The sequence below is a fragment of the Schistocerca serialis genome, unplaced genomic scaffold (genome assembly GCF_023864345.2).
Source record: "Schistocerca serialis cubense isolate TAMUIC-IGC-003099 unplaced genomic scaffold, iqSchSeri2.2 HiC_scaffold_843, whole genome shotgun sequence".
Taxonomy (NCBI): Eukaryota; Metazoa; Arthropoda; class Insecta; order Orthoptera; family Acrididae; genus Schistocerca; species Schistocerca serialis.
Genome location: NW_026048456.1, coordinates 319,375 through 333,143, shown reverse-complemented (window position 1 = coordinate 333,143; position 13,769 = coordinate 319,375). Strand labels below are relative to the sequence as shown.

General features: G+C 42.4%; 1 protein-coding gene across 1 annotated transcript in view; it reads left to right on the top strand.

Annotated features, from left to right (window-relative positions):
• Positions 1-4,698: 4,698 nt before the first annotated feature.
• The window catches only part of LOC126452256 (uncharacterized), a 139,813-nt gene continuing 130,742 nt past the window's right edge, over positions 4,699-13,769 (top strand). Inside the window, exon 1 of the mRNA XM_050091048.1 lies at positions 4,699-4,836. The gene's annotated coding sequence lies outside the window, so the exon portion shown is untranslated. The remainder of the gene's footprint in view (positions 4,837-13,769) is intronic.

Sequence of the window (13,769 nt, the reverse complement as noted above, 5' to 3'; positions counted from 1 at the left end):
CTTAAACAATTTCAGAACAATTGTGAAGGATTACTTGGTCGAACACTGCTTCTGTACGGTAAGGGAATACCTAAAAAAAACAAAACTGCCTCACCGAGTAAGACTGTTTTTATGAAATGTGTAGAGTAAGAAAATATTGTATGATTTTATCTTTTGTTCAAATGATGTCTGAAAAAAAATCAAGAAATGTGTATTGTAATTAATGAATGGTCCAATATCTTTTGTACACTGTACAGTCTTGACTCACAGGATCAGTAAATAAATACAAAAATACACTACTGGCCATTAAAATTGCTACACCAAGAAGAAATGCAGATGATAAACCGGAATTCATTGGACAAATGTATTACACTAGAACTGACATGTGATTACATTTTCACGCAATTTGGGTACATAGATCCTGAGAAATCAGTACACACAACAACCACCTCTGGGCGTAATAATGGCCTTAATGCGCCTGGGCATTGAGTCAAACAGAGCTTGGATGTCGTGTACAGGTACAGCTGCCCATGCAGCTTCAACACGATACCACAGTTCATCAAGAGTAGTGGCTGGTGTATTGTGACGAGCCAGTTGCTCGGCCACCATTGACCAGACGTTTTGAATTGGTGCGAGATCTGGAGAATGTGCTGGCCAGGGCAGCAGTCGAACATGTCTGTATCCAGAAAGGCCCGTACAGGACCTGCAACATGCGGTTGTGCATTATCCTGCTGAAATGTAGGCTTTCGCAGGGATCGAATGAAGAGTAGAGTCACAGGTCGTAACACATCTGAAATGTAACGTTCACTGTTCAAAGTGCCGTCAATGCGAACAAGTAGTGACCGAGACGTGTAACCAATGTCACCCCATACCATCACGCCGGGTGATACGCCAGTATGCAGATGACGAATACACGCTTCCAATGTGCGTTCACCGCGACGTCGCCAAACACGGATGCGACCATCATGATGCAATAAACAGAACCTAGATTCATCCAAAAAATTGACGTTTTGCCATTCGTGCACGCAGGTTCGTAGCTGAGTACACCATCGTAGGTGCTCCTGTCTGTGATGCAGCGTCAAGGGTAACCGCAGCCATGGTCTCCGAGCTGATAGTCCATGCTGCTGCAAACGTCGTCGAACTGTTCGTGCAGATGGTTGTTGTCTTGCAAACGCCCTCATCTGTTGACTAAGGGATCGAGACGTGGCTGCACGATCCGTTACAGCCATGCGGATAAGATGCCTGTCATCTCGACTGCTAGTGATACGAGGCCGTTGGGATCCAGCACGGCGTTCCGTATTACCCTCCTGAACCCACCGATTCCACATTCTGCTAACAGTCATTGGATCTCGATCAACGCGAGCAGCAATGTCGCGATACGATAAACCGCAATCGCGATAGGCTACAATCCGTCCTTTATCAAAGTCGGAAACGAGATGGTACGCATTTCTCCTCCTTACACGATGCATCATAACAACATTTCACCAGGCAACGCCGGTCAACTGCTGTTAGTGTATGAGAAATCGGTTGGAAACTTTCTTCAGGTCAGCATGTTGTAGGTGTCGCCACCGGCGCCAACCTTGTGTGAATGCTCTGGAAAGCTAATCATTCGCATATCACAGCATCTTCTTCCTGTCGGTTAAATTTCGCGTCTGTAGCACGTCATGTTCGTGGTGTAGCAATTTTAATGGCCAGTAGTGTAAAGAAATACATATGGAAACATTTGTATACGCATCTCTTGCATTCACTCTGCCAGATTTGCACCTGGTGGCCAAAACTGGAACTAATTTCTTTTGCAGCGTAAATCGGTTCCCCATCAACGCATTAGAATATTTATCAAGTTTCGCTGTCATTCGATAATTACAGCCCACACTGGACCTCAGTGGCTAGTTGCAATTGAATTATAGCCACCTGGTATCTTTTTGAGTTGACCGGTTACAAACGTAAGTTGACAATACTGCAGTACTGATAGCACATTTTTTTTCGTTTCGTAAATTGCACAGTTTTACGTTTTTGAACATCTAAAGCAAGACTTCAGTCTTTAGAGAGATGGCTCGCAAAACGCTCCTCGATCGATTTTTATCACTCCTCGTCAGTCGGAGGCCAGATTTGATTAATAAAAGCTCCAAACAAGACCCGCGTGCGTCGTAGCTGTTTTTTTTTTAGTCAGCCTGAGAGCGCAACAGAGGTGCTCAGCAAATTCCAGTGGCATACACTACGAGAGAGCCGCGGTGGATTAAGGGCATGTTCACTGCTAAGATTCCGAGAGTGTATGCTCCAACAAGAGTCGGACAGCATATTATTTACTCCTAAATTCATCTCTCGAAATGATCACGACGGGAAGATGGCAATTAAGAGCCCGTACCAGGGTTTTCTTTTGCCGACAATCATTCGCATCATTCGTAGTTGAAACCAGATAGAGGGTAAATGATACTGATATCAAAAATACCGTCGCCCCGGATCTACGATATTTCCGAACCGCGGTGCCCCCGCCCCCTCCCCTTTCCACCCCATTGAGCATCTGAGATAGGACGACATAAAACTAAAAAGAAACCGATTTTTCAAATGTATTTCTGAAGAGTTTGATATAGAAGTTAAAATGTCCTGCTCCCAGTCGGCCGGTTTGAATCATACCGCCGTAAAAAAAAATTAAAAAAAATGGCTGGCTCTGAGCACTATGGGACTTAACATCTGTGGTCATCAGTCCCCTAGAACTTAGAACTACTTAAACCTAACTAACCTAGGGACAGCACACAACACCCAGTCATCACGAGGCAGAGAAAACCCCTGACCCCACCGGGAATCGAACCCGGGAACCCGGGCGTGGGAAGCGAGAACGCTACCGCACGGCCACGAGCTGCGGACTAAAAAAAAAAACTTCATTCTGGCCAGGAGAATAAGAACTCTTCAGAAAATTTGCACTCTTTGTGTTGCCTAGTAGCTAAAAACTTTCTCTTTTGTGTGATATAAAATTAAATATAGGAAACATAAAACCAGAAACGAAAAGAGACAAGAAAAACAGTGCACATTTCTTCAATCCTTAGGTCCCAGATTTTTTTTCTCTCTAATCTTGCTACAGCTTTCCTTTCTGCGAAAGAATCTATTACCTCACCAAAGTTCGTTAAACGTTTTGCTACATAAAAAATCAAAATGTTGTTGTCTAATACTGAAAAATCTGTTAATACGAATGGTATCTAAGACTGGTGAGGTTTCTCGATTTCATTACGTCTATTTTGACACTGTCAGCTAGATAAAACGAGATAGGCCTTTCTAATACTGCTGCAATTGTAACATACGCCAAATAAGCGAGATTGTTTTGCCACAAACGGCCAATTTCATCTACCTCATTTAAACAAATAACGCGACTGAATATAATTCCCGAAGTACCAATATCAAATGCCTATTAGGCCTACTACAAGTAAAAAGTTTTACGCTATGAAATAATTTAATTTATGTGCTCCAGTTTCTCAAGCATGGGATCGAAAAGTAGTAGTACAAAATTTTTATATAAATTTGGAATCGTCATTTTCTTCCACATAATGTTGACGCTTCTTCTCCTTCCTCGTTCTAACAAACAATCTTTTTATCGCTAATTCTGTAACTATCCCTGCCATTTTCAAAACTTATTCTCCGGTTAACTTCACTAACCCTGCCAGAGTCACCAGTTTAGCTATTCCGCGGTTATTCTCCGGTTGGGCATTTTTACGTGTTCGTACAACGCGGTTTCTGCGCTATTCCGAGAACAGAACTTAGTGGCTGCTAACAGGGAACTGTACTACTGGCCCTTAGTAATGTAGCGCTCTGGCAAAAAATTTCTGTCAAAATTTCATTTTCTTGCATACACCAAGAAGATAATGTGTAAGCTTTCTTACATGTTGCCGGCCGTGGTGGCCGAGCGGTTCTAGGCGCTACAGTCTGGAGCCGCGCGACCGCTACGGTCGCAGGTTCGAATCCTGCCTCGGGCATGGATGTTTGTGATGTCCTTAGGTTAGTTAGGTTTAAGTAGTTCTAAGTTCTAGGGGACTGATGACCTCAGAAGTTAAGTCCCATAGTGCTCAGAGCCATTCGAACCATCTTACATGTTATTCCTGTTGTCGTTTATTTCCACTCTAGTAGTATGAATCTATGGATTTCGCCAGTAATTATAACAACGCTTATCATTCGAACACCCAATCAACCACAGAAGCCAACAGTGGTTGGCATTCACCTATTCGGGTTTATTTGGCTCAGCTCATAGCCCCGACCCTTTTTCTCTGCGTAAAAGTTTTTTTTATTTGTAGATGCGACGGGGATTCCCCTGGAAGAGACATCACGTACACTATGCCCGCATCCAAAAATCAACTTGTGATTCGTTCAGAAATCAGCTTAGAATGTGTTCAAAAATTTGAAAAACCAACTGGGATGCGTGTCAAAATCATATGAATAATCGATAAAGCAACGTGCGCAGGTTACTAGGCGCTTTGTGAAACAAGGTTTTGCTCTTCAAGAATATGAATTTGGTGCCCCTAGAAATTGCAGCGCGGGGCAGATACCCCGGTTTGTCCCCCCGCCCCCCCCCTCCCCTCCCGCCTCCAGAGAGCCGGGTTTGTTGTTGCGTGCGAGACCAGTTCAGACAACTGTGGACATACGATATCACGCAAACATTTTAGCAGTACGACTTCGCAGCCAGTGTGTTGGCGCTGTCTGAACACGGCTGCTGATCTGCACGCTGGGGCGAGGTTGCGCTCTCATGTTGCGAGGTTGGCAAGCCTGAGTCGCGACCTGCTGTCGTTCTGCTCTTCAGTTGCGCAGAAGCATTTGAAGAGGAAGGTGTGTGATTGCGTGTGGACAACTGCTGCATCTCAACGGCCACTCGTTGTAAGTTTACATCCCACGCCTTGTTATCAGTGTTTGAGGATGGTATACCATTTTGATAAAAAAGAGTTTGTTGCCATTATATCTGTTGGTTAACGTGTGCGTTACTATGCATTTTGTACTGTCGTTTCCTCTCCGGCTGAGTATAATCGTGTATTAGTCATCTTAAATAATAGCTTCTGGTCACGTATGGAGAAACAGTGATTACTCATGCGTTGTGTACTTGCGAATCGAACAACATTCAACAGAAAGCGGATAAATTGTTGCACTGCAAAGACATATTATTGTAGCAGTGTGCTTAAGTCTCTCATCAAACAGTTTCTATTTTTATTAAACACGTTTCTAATATTAATTCGAAGTACTGGATACGTTGTAAAAGTGATAGCTGGTCCAGTAGCGTGGGACCACAAACCTGTTTCTTGTCAGCAATTCAATTTTAACCTCATCTTAGAGCATTTACTGCCGTAATTGACTCCGCAGTTATCAAGTCGGAGAGGCTGCAACATATAAAATTATTCAATTTGTTGTACAGTAGGTTATGTTGTTATCAATGGCACGCAAGATCCGAGCCAGCGTCTAGTATGACAGCGGACAGGAGCTGCACCCAAGTAAGGTCTGGCGAAAGGGAAAGTGGGAGTCAGAGTAACGGCGGGCTGGCCTTGGACACGCTACGTCATCAACATGGACGCCGCCCAGAACTCGATGCTCAATTTGCATCAGCTGGCCCAGCAGTCTGCAGAGACCGAATTTGTGCTGCAGAGTCTCCGTGATTTTTAACCGCTATACGCTGCTCTCCGCGGACGCTACAATGAGTCCTTTTGCCACCGTTGCCTGCTTCTGTTCACGTTACTCTTTTCTTTCTTACGCGGTAGCTAATAGAGCGCGACCAGAGAATTTCTATTGTTTGTGAAAGAGAGCCACAGAGACCCCACTCAGGCAAGCGGAGAAATGGACATCGAAATCTGGAGTACCATGATGTCGAAATGACCATTCGGTATGAAGTTCGAAAGATGTAACGTCAAAGTCTGCTTCCTAATTTTTGTCTACCAAATGTCAGACATGAACAAAATTTCAGATCGAATGTGTGTGGTGGACATTACTAAATAATTCGAGAAGACAACGAGTACCTGCTAAAACAATTCCCGAGTAAAATGTGCAGGTCTTCTGTGTCTGACGTCTATGGCGAAATGTTTGCTTAGGTTTTGGTTTCTTATATTAAGCTGTTTAGTGACACATACGTTCAACCTGTCATTCGTTTCGTATCTGAACTTTATGGACAGAAATTTAGGAGCACATTTGATCGTAGATGCTTTAAACGTGCGACAGAATGTTGATTTTCGCAGTCATGGTGGAAAATACATGTGCTAAAGTGGTTTTTACGGTCTGGTGATGATATTCTAGATCGAAACTGCTATGACAAGGGATTTGTTTGGCAGTACTTTACTATGTGAAACTCCTACAATACACCTGTGGAGAACCACCAATACCGAAAATATTTCATATGTATCATTTTTGTTATTTACTCTTTACCTTTGTGCTCCTTTGTTCTGTAATTTTCCGTAATCTACCTTTTCCTCCTTACTCAACAAAACTATTGTAAACGTCAGTAAAATTTTTCTGCGTTTGTGACCGCATTGCCAATGACTAAAACTACCGACGTTTCGGTCACTGTTGCAAGTGACCTTCTTCAGGATGTTTGTGGAATAAACAAAAACATTGAAGAAGGTCATTTGCAATAATGATGGAAACGTCGTTAGTTTTACATATTGACAATGCGATCACAAATCGTGAAAAATTTTATTGACTGTGACAATGGTTGCAGAAGTCTACGTTTATATTGTTAATATATCTGTTCTCGGCTTGCATTTATAGCTGCACATGTTCTTTAAGCTCACGTGCACAGACTGGATGGGCGCCGCGTTGTTGGCTTTGACTATAGAGGTCTGCCGTTGTTCCCTTGACACGATTCATTAAGTGAAGGACGGAGCCCGGTATGCCAGAGGGGCTGTTATTATGCAGATGCGGCGTGCTGGCGGTGTCTTCGTGTTCGTTTCTTTTTAACGCCAAGCAGGGCGTGTCGCGCGCGCGTGGGCATCCCATCCCGTACAGCCAGCTGACGGGAAAGCTCTGAGTTACTTGCTCAACCGTGCGTTTAAATCTCCCACTAAAAAATCATCCTCGAAAATCGCGCGCACACTGTCACGGAAACCTCAACGAAATGTTTACTGTCACACAGTCCTGTTCCAAGAAGCCTATTACAAGGAAATCAGCGTCTGCAGTACTTCAGAAAATTAAGGAAAGTACATCCGTATAATACCTCAACAGATTTGTGACTAGATCGAAATTTTCCAGAGGGGCACGACGCAGCACGTTATCCTGTACCTAGAGTCAACAGTGATCCCATACTAATATTTGTTAACATCGGGGACGAGGGAGGGGGGAACGGATGCCCCTACTAAGATTTCCTTTAATCAGACTGGAATCAATTTGATCTTGTTGCGCGCAGCGAACATTGAATGTAGAAAATGATCGACGCTTTATTACACAGATCTAGATTTCAGCTGTTACAGAGACATCTTCAGTGCTAAAAATGACAACACAGGAGAATCAGGAACAAATATAAGATAGTTGACAACAAGTGCAAACATAAACACCACATAGTTACATACAGTATAACAACAGGTGACATTAGTCCAAAGTGGCACGTAGTCAAAAATATTGGCGGTGTAGTGCGTACAGGAGTCTATCATGAACTGAAGCCATTGCTTACGTGGTTGAACAGGAAGAAAATGTGACGTCATAGCCTTGAGGTTCCCTGTACTGGAGTACTGGTGAGCTGTTAAGTAATAGTAAAACTATGTAATTTTAATTTTTCAATTAAACTGCAAATAATGGTTAAACCACGGAAAGCAAATCACATGTGTGGAGCCATAAGTACAGCAAACGGCAATATGTGTAGCACGGTATGTCATGTATTTTTGCATTACAAACTGGTGGAAGAGGATTCATTTAGAACTCCATACGACACGGAAAGTACAGTGTTAAAATAATGTACCAAAATAATTAAAATTTGAAGAACTGCAAATAGTACAGTAAAACGTGGAGCACCCTCTCTGGGCATAGACTGCAATCGTACAACTCGTGAAATTACATTAGCATCATCTCTGGACTTACAGTATAAACATGTGGAGTAAAGCAACATTACAATGTCGAAAGGAATGAAGCTAACCAGTGTCGTATAAATGAACAAATAAGTAAAGTGAAGGAATGAAAATAGTACAATCAAAATAGTGTGCCTCTTTGGGCATAAATTAAAATCATACATTAAAAGTTCATTAGCACCGTCTCTGGGCTTGCAGAACGAATTTTTTTAAATTATGTAGCTTTACTATTATTTAACGATTCACTGGCACCTTGATAGAGGGCACAACATTGCTTTTTTTTTCGTTCAACCACATAAGCAAGGGCTTCAGTTCATGTTAGACTCCTGTACGCACTAAACCATCAATATTTTTTACTACGTGGCACTTAGGACTAATGTCACCTGTTGTTTCATGATATGTGTCTTTGTGGTGCTTACGTTTACATTTACGATACGTTGTCAGCTACATATGTTCCTGATTCTCCTGTTACGCACGTTTTAGCACTGAAGATGTCTGTGTAATACTTGAAATACAGATGTGCTGTAATGAAGCGACCGATTTCGCGATCAAATTTGCTGTACTTTTCTGTATTGTTAGCATTCATTTAGTTTACGCATCCATTTAGTTTATAAAAATTAAATAATTTATAACTGCAGGATTTGGACTTTTATAGCCTAAAATACGTGAAAAATGATCATTACAATCTGAAAATACCAATAAAATGGACGTAAAAATGATATATAAGGCAAATGGGAAATGAGCTATAAACTGAACTAGAGCAATGGAAATCTTTATAGGAGATTGGAACTGAAATTACAAAAAGGATAATTAATTAAAAATGGCTGTGTTTTTCTTTAGTAAATTTCGTTCTTTGAAGATGTACGAAAACTGTCGTGTATGAAAGCGTGACAGAAACAGTAGCGAAATTGTGAAGTGGAAATTGTGAAACGTGCATGCAAATGTCCATAAAAGAACATCCTCGGCTGTACAGGACAGCTAAATACCGTTCGGTCAGAGCACAGATGTAAGCGTTGCCAGTGTCTCTACTAAACAGGTATGGAGCTGCACAGCATTAGGACAGTCGTGCCCTAAAAATAGGATTTAGCTCCTAAGAAGATACAATAAAACAAAGGTTGCCACTGTTTCCCCTCATCCCGTTACTAGTAGACATACCACATCCTGCACAGCACACACTTAGGGTCAATCCCCCCCCCCCATGCCCCCCCCCCCCACACACACACACTTTCCCAACAGAAGGAGCGCACTGCAGCACCTGCAACAAATGTAAACAAAGGGTTACACAAAATCGCCACTGAGGATGCTTCAATAAGGAACATAAAGTGTCTTGCGAAGAAATCAGGAGCACTTAATCTATTCACTGCAAAATATCTTGGTAAACTGTTCTAAAAACATCAAAGTTAGCCACTATTGAACGACAGGAACTACACAAAGTGATTACAATTCATGGCATAGCTCTAATGTGAAAACTAGTGCAAAATTGCAAATGATTCTCTGTGTCAATATACCACTTGCGCAGCGCAAGATCAGCAGAAACGTTAACAACATATCGCCGAGTCAGGTACGGATATGTCGTGAACAAGAAGAAACTTATATTTTGCTTCAGTTTATCAAAATTTTAAATTACCAAGAGAAAATGAAGGAGAAGTAAAAAAAAAAAAAAAAAAAAAAAACCAATCTAGCTCGATGGGTATCAGTTACGTACTGCCGGTTAACGCCATAAATTTCAAACCGTGTGCTCGCTTTCGGGATTCATTGATAGTTCATAACCGGTACAGTGGAGATGCTTCTTGATATGAATCATGTAGAAGGAAATAATACGTATAATGTGCATACACAGGAACTGATATATTCGATTTAATTAGCATGCCATAATTTCTTATTATGTAGCTCACAAGGTACATAAGTAATGTATCTAATACAATGACGGTGTTTTTCGGTAGGTGTAGTTTGTTTGTAGATGAACATTTTATATTGCTGTACAGCTATTGAAAATATATGTTCTTGAACAATGGATAACATTTTGGAGCAAATTACGTGCTTATAAAGCTTTGTGTAGAAGATCCATACACTTACTATTGATTGTGTGAGATGACTGCTGTAATACTTGTAAATTAGAAGCGGCGATTTCACTTTGTTTATCGACAACAAACACTTCAGTTGCCTATTACGGTGCGTTTTATTCATATAATAGGCTCATACTCAGTTATAAATCATCCTCAGATATATTGTTTACGCCGAGGAACGCACGGCTACTTAATAAAATTTTCATGTTCAGGTAACACTAATCGTCGTCAGCTGCAGTCAGAATTGGAAAAGGGCCGAACTTAACAAATTATATTACGTTACCCCATTGTTCTCCGCATAAAAGCTTGAAACAAAGCCAATAATTGAATCGAATTCGGTTGTCTGAATGTAAGTAGAACATAATTAGGAACTGGAGTGTTCGATTTGAATAAACACACAGACAACATTTGCGAAGAACTATGATGCTTGGAGTAGATGCAACTGAACATTCTCTGGCGAGCAAATTAGTATTCATTTTATGTCGTAGGATGCATAGACACACACACACTTCCTAAATCTCCACTCATTGTGAAATGAAAATCTGTTTTCCCATCAGTTTTAATTCTGTATATGTCTGAGCAGAACATTCACATCCCTACACCTACGAACTACACATCGAACCAAGTACCCGATGACAGAGGGGAAACTGAATCAGATGCTCACTTCACTAAAAATGAAAGGCAGACATCAATCGGTTCAACCTCTGTTCGGAACATGACAAAACTTTGTTTGGCATGGTTGTGTGGAAGATGTAGCGCGTTTCTTTCCTTTGAACAATAGATTGAATACTTCGTAAATTAAAAGAAAACCTCAACTTACTCGCGCAACGCCAATCAGGACATAACTCTACTTTTAATATGTATCTAAATCATTACTTTAAGTGAAAATCCCATTACCTCCAAGAAATCGAGACGTTTGGATGCGTAGTGTGGTGCTTACTCACATGGCCACGAAGTCGTCAACTCTTTCGTCCAGTAATCGTGAACAACAGTCATGTACATAGGAGGTTGTCCAATAAATAATGCCCAAATTATTTTTACAATCGTTAATACATATAAAAAAGTCTCTTCAGGTGCTTCAAATTTGATGTTTCTTCTACGCGTATGCGAAAATTCAAACAATTCCGACACAAGGCAGAGCCTTACACCTAAACCTGCAGATGTCAGACACTCAGATCGGTATCAAACGTTGTGCGTAGGACGTATCCGTGAATAATAGCTTTGTAGGTCTCTCGTGGGGAAGTTGGTAGAGCCTGAGGCTGTCGTGCTAAATGTCCAGCGTTCAAATCACACTCACGATAATTTGTTTTAACTGTTTGCGCGTGAAACTGTTATATGGGAGAATGTTTTCCTGACATGTAAAAGGACTTGTCGGAGTTTGTAGCAATGTTCTTTTGGGAGCCCGCTTAGGCTTCGTTAGTTGAAAGTACGAAACCTATAGAGTACATCTGTATACTTGGGTGTGGTGTTCTGTCGGACATGTGCGACAGAACAGTACGCTTGTAGTTTCACAGAATAAACTTAAACAATCGGAACAGCAGAATAAAAAAAGCAACTGTGTCACACGTGCGGAAGTATTAATAGTCCCATATAACACTTTCATGCATCATACAGTAATAAAAAAATTGTCATCGTGGGGTATGAACCTATGACCCTTGGTACGGCGATCTAATGCTCTACCGACTTCTCCACGAAGCTATACGCTGACGTACTCACAGTGATGGTCTATGGTTCTGCTGGACGACAGCACACAGCACGAACTAAATCGGTGTCTTGGTTGATACTCTATCGACATACAACGTTTGGTGCCGATCTGAGAGTCTGACATGTGGAAGTTTGGGTAATCAACAACGTGCGGTAATCGAATTGTTGGACGCGGAAAAAGAAACAGTGGTGAACACATTTGTGTGCAGTGTATGGTAATGAGGCAGGTGATAGGAGCACCGTTGGGCGGTGAGTCAAGAGAGGTAGAAGTGTCAGGAGGCGCAGAAACTGAGCTTCATGATCTGCCGCGTTCGGCACGTCCTATCACAGTCACCGTTCCCAATATTTTGAATCGCCCAGATGCCATTATTGTCGCAGGCCGGTGCATCACTGCTCGACATTTGGTACTGTAGCTCCCGGTGAGCATTGATGTGTTTGTGCAATGGCTGAACCCCCTCAGTGTTTAAGATGGGCTCAGAACGTGTTCCGCGAATGATCACTACATGCCACAAGATTGAAAGGAAAGCCATTTAATCTGAAGTGCCGCAGCAATTTTAGGCCAATGGAGATGTGTTTCTGTTACAGATCGTTACAGATGAACAAACCTGGGTGCATCACTTTGAGCTGGAAACAAAAAGTTAGTCACTGGAATGGCACTACCCGGAATCATCACAAAAGCAAGCAAAGGACAACCCTTTCCAACCGGTACCCGAATCCGCCCCGTGGGATATCCCAGGCAACAATGGCATACGACATTTACATTGATATCAGGTGGATATCATAGCAGCCAATGGGTTTTGTGCAGCGGTAACACCTGTTCCCGTCAGACTGCTGAAGTTAAGCGCTGTCGGGCTTGGCTAGCACTTGGATGGGTGACCGTCCGGTCTCCCGAGCACTGTTGCCAAGCGGGGTACACTCAGCCCTTGTGAGGCAGATTGAAGAGCTACTTGATTGAGAAGTAGCGGCACCCGTCACGAAAATTGACAATCGACCGGGAGAGCGATGTGCTGACCACATGCCCCTCCATATCCACATCCAGTGACGCCTACGGTCTGAGGATGACACAGCGGTCGGTCGGTACCGCTAGGGTCTTCCCAGACCTGTCGGACGGAGTTTAGATTTTTTGGGATATCGTAGGAAGTTTCGGGATGCTTTTGCGGACGATGGTGTTGTAACATAGTCAAGTCGTAACGCCAGAGTGTAGCGATATGGAGAAATACCTGCAGAATGAAAGGACGGTCACCCATCCAAGTGCTAGCCAAGCCCGACAGCACTTAACTTCAGCAGTCTGACGGGAACAGGTGTTACCGCTGCACAAAACCCATTGGCTGCTATGATATCCACCTGATATAAATGTAAATGTCGTATGCCATTGTTGCCTGGGATTTCCCATGGTGTTTTCTTCCTCTGTGAACATTGGTCCTTTGCCTTCTTTTGTGATGATTCCGGGTGGTGCCATTCCAGTGACTAACTTTTTGTTTCCAGCTCAAAGTGATGCACCCAGATTTGTTCATCTGTAACGATCTGTGACAGAAACACATATCTATTGGCCTAAAATTGCTGCGGCACTTCAGATGAAATGGCTTTCCTTTCAGTCTTGTGGCATGTAGTGATCATTCGCACTGCACTGGTTAGCAGCTAATCATCAACTCACATAATTGGAACCAGTGTACATAAACAGGCGGAAATACACCTTACTGTTCTATTACGCAACTAGCAGTAAGTCACTAGAAACATGTCATAAAATGTCAAGTAATAACTATCTCGAACGATTTAATGCGGAACGACCGCCGGAAAAGCCGGTGTGTGGCTAACGTAAGATTCGTTGAGTGAAGTCACCCTCAAAGCACTTGTTCGACCGATTCTTGAGTACTGCTCGTCAGTGACCCTTAGTGTGTTGGATTAATTGAAGAAATAGAGAAGATCCAGCGAAGAGCGCCGCGTTTCCTCATGGGATTGTTTAGTAAGCACGAGAGTTTTACGGAGATTTGAGATCGAAGTTTCT